Genomic DNA, 8,068 nt, shown 5'->3' on the forward strand with positions numbered 1-8,068 from the left:
ACTGGGCCGAACCAGTTTTCATAAATATTATAGTTAGCTGTCTGTGTCTCTCTGGGTATTACACAGCTGTGACTGCTAACTAGCTAATTAGCAAAAGTCAGCGATGTGGATAACTGGGAAAAGAGAGAACTTCATGGTTCTAGAAATTATTCTAGGACTCTAATAAGTACTGTATCAATACCTGTGTTTTACAGTTGGCTCTACTGTACACTTTAAAAGGTTTCAGGCAAAGTTACACTAACCCTAGTTTAAGCCTCAGACCTTTCTGGCTGACGCTAGCAAATGCTAATGTTAGCCTCTGATTTGGGCTGCTAAAGTAAAGACTTTTAGCTAGCTGACAGCATAGATTATTTCGGTGGTTAAATGACTGTAGTGGTAATATTATTGAAAGTATAGTTTCACCTCAGCACATTTACAATTATGTCTATTTTGTAGCACATAGAAATGTTTAGTTAATATTAATATTTACAGACAGACACATTTTCCCTGTAACTGTGTTTTACTCCAACATTTGTTGAAAATGTAATTTATGAAATACTGAGCAGCATTTCTAGTATGTGGAATATTTTTGTCACCCCACTGTGCTAATGTGATTAAATACTAATAATTATTACTAAAGAAATTCAATAATAAATCAATAATAACTATTTCTTGATTGAACTATAATGTAAGCGCAGTGCTGGTGTGCAGGGGCTTTATATGCCTTGTGGGGGATGCTGACATATTATAAACTGTTGTGTCTATATCAAGCTTTTAGCCAAATATAAGCAGAGATATTTGTATCTTTCTTAAAAATCCAGATCCTTACAGATTATTTGAGAAATGGATCAACAGCTATCATTACTTGAAGCACTCTAAGTCCTGCAGTGGGAAAATATCCCTTATTTCACCTTTGATCACACACTTTGGTTTTCCAGTGCAGAGCAATGGCCAAGAAAAGGAAAGACTTCCCTGAGTGGAAAAAAAAGATGAAGATACAAGCTGGTGATGATCCAGAGCAGCTGGTCTCAGGAAATGAAGAAAAACCCTGATCACCATCTCTACAGAAACAAGGTGAGTTTAATGTTGTGGTTGATTTAGTTTTTCAAGGTATGTATGTTACTTTGATTATAAACTGCTTTTGTTGCAATAGAATGGTGTTATGTGTATGCAACTCTACGTGAATTATAATCCTTTGTAGGGCTGTGTGATATGACCAAAATCTCACATCCCATTGTAAGACATCTCTCCTGATAATGATATATATCACAAAATAGTGCATTTTCTGTAAATTATGTGATTCTCGGGCAACTCAACTTATGTGAAGTGTTTTCAGTTGGGCGTCGTGTACCTGGAGTCGAGTGTTTTGACCGATGCGTGAAACTATACATTTTTAGACATGAGTTAAACGGCTGCCATTTTCTTTCTGAGTATTTATTACACGGCGTGCTGCAAGGAAAAGCCTGTTCTAACGTTTGAGTCTAAGGATTACTTTGAGCACCTGACAGCTCTTTTTTGCTTTTCATTCGTAAACTCTCTCAAAACTCTTTCATGTGATTCTTGTGCAGGTGGTTAAACAGGTTTGTCGTGTTTGAGTGGTGGTGGGGACCAGTTTGTGGCATAATTTGCATAGTACAGTTTTCTGGGTCGTGTCAGACTTTTCATAACCAAACCATGTCCATGCTACAGAGGTAGCTCCTCGTTTAACAATAAGGTCCTTGATTTCTTTTGACTGGTCCTTCTGTTTGGAGCTAGTTGGTTCTGCCTCATTCTTGCTGGCCATGCTGGTATTCTCTGTGCCTTCATCTTTGTGATGACCAGAGATGGGCAGTAACGCGTTACTTGTAACGCGTTACTGTAATCCGATTACTTTTTTCAAGTAACGAGTAAAGTAAGGGATTACTATTGCAAAAACGGTAATTAGATTACCGTTACTTTCCCGTAGGAACGCTGCGTTACTGCGTTACTAAAACCGTGATTTTCTTGCGAGAATGTCTCATGACAGTGACGTAAGCGAGTGCGACGTTAGTGACAACAGCTGTAGGCAGATAAACAATGGATCATATATCCAGTGCGGAGAGAGTATGAGCGTGCAGCGTTTAAAGCGTGGAAGTACTGACCTTATTTTGAGTTTGATTCCGTAAAAAGTGACAAAAACATTAGTGTCCGCTGTGCGTGGGAAGAAAACTTCTTTTTACAGCAAAAAAACCCCTAAACTTCCAAGCAAGCACCGAGTAGCTACGACGTAATGAGAAACTCACAGAGAAACTGCGGTATCCTTCCACTGACCGCTGCGGCACACCTGCACCACGATAAACCTCCACCTACTCTACTCCTGCTTTACAGGTGAAAATAGAGCAAAAGGACCGCTAGTCTTTGACTTTATTTATTTTCTGCTGTGTTTTACTTGCATCTGAAAGAGTGAGTGTAAACACAAAAAAAAAAAAAAAAAAAATTTATATATATATATATATATATATATATATATATATATATATATATATATATAATGTGCTGGAATGTGCAGAAAATAGGTTTAAATGTTAAACTAATTTCTTCCAGTCAGAGAATGTTGCATATAATTAAAATTTTGCTTCATGCATAAAGTTAAAAGATTAAAACTAACAAAACAAGTTTTAAAAAGAGACTTTTCCATTTGATTACATTTTGTATGATGATTATGTAGAAAAAGTAGAATTGGGCTGAAAGATCTATCGCTTTATCACCTATTCAGGTTGTAAATCATGTTTTTAAAAAGTAACTAAGTAACTAAGTAATTAATTACTTTTGAAAATAAGTAATCAGTAAAGTAACGGGATTACTTTTTTGGGGAAGTAATCAGTAATTAATTACTGATTACTTTTTTCAAGTAACTTGACCAACACTGGTGATGACTGTAAGCGCCATTTATAGTCACTTCATGTTTTTATTTGAGGTCATTTGTTTGATGCATATTCTGAAATTTTATGTTTGAGAATAATGTATATCATTTCAGTTTATTTTGAAAAGTCTCAACAGAAACTTGAGCTTTATTGTGAAAGGTTTATGTGGAAAATAAACAAGCGGAGGGCGGAGCCACATAATGGTTTTACCATCATTGTTGGTAACGAAAGTACGCGTAAAAACAGTCACTTGTCCGTCCATAGTGTGGTTATTGTAAGTATAAGAGAAAGAGAGAACTTTAAGAAATAATATAGCAACTACAGTGACCATCAAAATCATGAAAAAAATATTGCCGTAAACAGTTTATTTTGCAACACCACAAAACAAACAATAGTGTATAATATGAAACGATAGACATTTTTATATCGTCATCTGATATATATCGTCATATCGCACAGCCCTAATAATTTTTTTGTTTGTTGTTTATGTTCTAGGTAAAAAAATTATAAAAATACAAACTTTTTAAAAATGTCTTGTTGTTTCTCTTTTTTTCCTCCGAATAAATTGCGACTAGTCTCAGTGGCTGACATGGAGGAGCAACACAGCGACACGTTAACCCCGACTGCTGCAGTTCCTGTTCATACAGGAACTGCAGCAGTCGGGGTTACACTCGACTGAGCAACTCTGAAAATCCAAGGAAAAGCTGAGTGTATTTTATTTAAAGCTCAGTTGGACCTTGATGTACTAACATGCAGGCTGCATTCAGGACTTTGTCACACTGGTATATGAAGAGTGGTAACAAGACTTTGTAGTAATTTGTCTTACTATTGTCTTATTTGTTGTGATTTAGGGTCTGTGCGCACAAGCAGAGGTTTTTGTTTGTAACCGTAACCTTGTTTTCAGAGCCTGGTCTAACATTTAATGGTCATGAAATATGTCAGACTTTTCCTCTACTTAAACAGCTAGAAGAATTTGAACACCGTGGAGAAAAAGGTGTGCATTAAGGATTTTGAACTATGAAGTTTAAGTGTTGTCACTGCTGAGGATTCGTGGACACAGATCCTTATTCACTACGCTGCTGTTTACAGTTTAACTTTTCATCAGAACAAGCACTTCTAATTGTACTTTGCTCCTCACTGACAAAACAAGTCCAGTAACTTGTAACAAGTACACTTTTATCTTTACGTTTGGGACAGTAATCTGTCCTAATTTATTTTGTGTTTCAGTTATCATATGGGGAAAAGTCCTGTGGTTATCCATCCGTCCTGTTCGAATAAACCCAAAGTTCAGGAACATCTTCTTTAGATCTGTTCAGATTTATTCATGTGGCACCACTTAAACAGTCAACAAATTTTGACTCAAGTATGTTATATTGTAAGGTAAAGACCCCAAAGAGTTGATCTCAGACAAATGTTCACACAAATGTGAATTGCATTCACTTCATTAATGAAGTGAATGTAATTCAGTAATCAAATGTGTTTGGCTATAACTGACTACATGTATATACTGTATCATAAGTGGACAGACTTGGATGTAAACCACACCTTAACCATTTGGCTGAGGCAAAACTGCCACAAGGCAGTGATTCTAACTAAAAGGTACTCTGGATATTATTAAATGTGAACATATCGTTAAATATGACATTTTTTGTTTGTCAGGTGTCCTGTTTGAAGAAAACACTTGGTAGCCACTTGAATGAATGTAAATAAACACATTTACACGAGGGCAACCTGATTTCAAGTAAATAAAAATGCTCAAATTTGAAAGCTTGTGAAAGCTTATTTTGTTCATGTATCAGCTGTTTAGTCATTTTATGACAAGATGGATGCTGTCGTTATATTTTAGTATAGTGTTTGAGATAAGGAGAATAAAAGAATATTTAACATTAATTGTACCAATGTTGTTGTGTACGAAACACAAATTAATTTAAGTTTTAATTTATGAATTTTCGAGCACACTCGGTTGTAATTGCATAGAAATGTACGTTTAAGGATATAAAGAACTATATTTAATGAGTTACAGTGAAAAGAAGTGCTTGGAAATAGTAATATAAACAGAAATTTCAATTTTTCTATTAATGGAAAATATCAGTTAATGATACAGAAAATATACTGTGAATAAACAAAATTTTCCGTTTTATAGCTGAAGGAAATGTCCATAAATAGTACAGAGAGTATACTGTAAATCTACAGAATTTTCCGTTTTATTATTTACAGAAATGTCCGTCAAACTTCCGTAAAAAAAAACAGAAAATGTACTGGCAGAAAATTACCAGGACATTTTCCGTTTTTCTACGGAATATTTTTTTTACAGTGTGTGATAATGGAACAGGAACATGTATTTATTCTTAACTCAGAGCTTATAGATAAGAAATTTCCCATTAACACTTTAAATAATATTACACAAATAACTGTAACAGATTAAATGCACAACCGTACACTAAGTACACCTTACAATTTTCCTTAGAAAGACCTGGCTGCTTTTTTGGCAACATGCCTAGACCCATGCTTTGGATTCAAGTGGAAGCTTGCAGGATTTTAGCAGGTAAACAATAAAAGCGAAATTCATCACGTCCGCAGAGCTGTGAAAAAAAAATTCTTTATGAAAACCCAGGGGCCTAGGGCGGCTGTGGTTTGGGAGTTAGATTAAGTGGGCCAATTGGAAGTTTGGCAGTTTGCTTCCCAACTCCTCCAGTCTTCATATCAATATATTTTTGGTTAAGATACTGAACCCTAAGTTGCCCTCGATGTTTCCATCGGAGTGTGAGTGTGACCATTAGACAAGATGCTCAGGTATACTGTGAGAAGCAAGCTAGTACAAATGGGTTAAAAAGGGTTATAGAGTGTTGGAGCAGTACATCGAGTGCACAGAGTAGAAAAGTGCTATATACATGTCAGTCCATTTATTATGCATTTATTAATAAGCTGTTAAAATAACACAGACATATTTTTCATGTTTTTTCAAATAGTTGTCTACTCACACATTCACCTGAAACAAATCAGCTAGATCTGTTTCTCCCACATTATTTAACTTTATTTACCTCTCATTACCCTTCGCACGTGTCGGATCCGGACTTTTTTTGGTTTGGGTCTTTAAATCCTTGTTTATTTGGAATTCTCTGTCTGTGCATTTTTTATGTTCTCATTTTGTAGTTTTCAGGTTTTGCTTTCTTTTTCCAATCCAATCCAATTTTTTTTATATAACACTTTAAAAACAACAAAGTTGACCAAAGTGCTTTCCAATAATAAAACAGAGATAGCAGTTAAAACCATGCATTAAGCAGACAAAGAAATAAATTTAAATAACAATAAAATAAATACATGAATGAAAAAGAAGATAAAAATAAATCAGTATATATATTAAGTATTAAAACATGAGTAAATTAGACAATAAGATATACAATGAATAAAATTAATAAAAATAAAAAGATTAAGAGTGACCAACAGCTGACTAAAACTTTCTCATATATTTTTTAAATTTTCTTATATTTTGGCACCGTTTCAGCCTCTTAGTACCAACTGAGCATTGTGCAAACCTCAACAAACCTCAACATGATAGTGAGTTCAAATGGTTTCCACAGTCACCAGAACTCAGTCCAGTAGAGCACCTTTGGCCTGTGGTGGATGAGCCATATAAGTACCACACATGTACCAGCAGTGTTGGGGAGTAACGGAATACATGTACCGCCGTTACGTATTTAAAATACAAAATATGAGTAACTGTATTCCGTTACAGTTACCGTTTAAAAAGGTGGTATTTAGAATACAGTTACTTTGTTGAAATAAATGGATTACACGGCGGTACTTCCCTGTTTCATATTGTGGCGGGTCAGGACTGTTTGGGTTTTGTTTGACAGCTACGTTCTGTTGTTCCAGGCGGCAGCGTTACGGTTGCCATGGTTACATCTCTCTCTGCGTGTTTCCTGGGTGAGAGGACTTTTTGTTGTTGTTGTGCTAAGCTAATAGGCAGAATGCTACAGGTATAGCTCTAAAGAATGTAGCATCATAGGCAGTGTAGTCCGTGCTGCAGGGAGAATGGACTGCCATACACGTTATGTGTCTGTGAGCGAGGGAGGGAGAAAAAGGAAAAGTACGAGCTGTCATCGAGCAAAAACGGGAGCTGGAAGCATGTAAATATAATAATAACCACTGCAGCCAAGAAGAGTGCCTGACGAGCCCAGTTGTAAGTAAGCTATTAAGACTCGACTGTACACCGTGTTCGTGTTTTCCTCCAAAAACAATAAGTTCCGTTGGAGCAGCCTTTCAACGCCTCTCTCTGTCTCTCGCTAGCAAAGTTGACCCAGACAACAAAGTAAAGCTAGTTTTCAGCTATGAGCCCGACACAGAACCCACCGTATTAGCCAGAGGTCCCTTTACTACGGTTCGGAGCCGCGGACCTTCAGTAACAGTAATAAATCACAGCAATAGTACATTCATGTAGTTGTAAACAGCATGATAATATATTAAGTAATCCAAAGTATTCAGAATACGTTACTCTCATTGAGTAACGTAACGGAATACGTTACAGAATACATTTTGGGGCATGTATTCTGTAATCTGTAATGGAATACATTTTAAAAGTAACCTTCCCAACACTGTGTACCAGTCACATCACATTCACATCATATGCTACTGCAAGGTGTTACTAATGAAATGGCCATTGAGTATATATTTTGGTCTGTGACAGAAACTATTTAAAAGGTACATCATAAGACACATTTGTAGAGCTTTGGTTAAATTCACTGCGCTTTTTCAGATATTTTATTCACTACTTTGTACTTGTTTTGAATCCTTTACATATATTATATTGCATGAACAAAGTTAAATTAATCTGTTTTGCAATTTCAGTTACTTGTTCTGATTAATTATGAGTGACATTTTAATAATTGGGTGTCCTTGGCTCACCAACCTAGTTTCCCGCATATTCGTGTTGATATATCTGTGATTCTTTGCCAATTCAAATGTTAGCAAAACAAAGCTATTATTATGCAGTGATTTCTCTCTTAGCCTACGGCAGAAATTCTAGTTTGTTCTATTATAATGTCACTCTCTGAGATTTCAAGTCATGCAGAGGCAGTGCCCTCATCTGTAATCTTTGAATGCCGCTTGCATGTTTTTGACACATTGTATTCTTGAGAAACTTGAGACCACCATACCTGACCTGACCCCACTCGACAGCAACAGTGAAAAATGTAAGAATACACAAA

This window comes from Neolamprologus multifasciatus, chromosome 22, assembly GCF_963576455.1.
Source record: "Neolamprologus multifasciatus chromosome 22, fNeoMul1.2, whole genome shotgun sequence".
Classification (NCBI taxonomy): Eukaryota; Metazoa; Chordata; class Actinopteri; order Cichliformes; family Cichlidae; genus Neolamprologus; species Neolamprologus multifasciatus.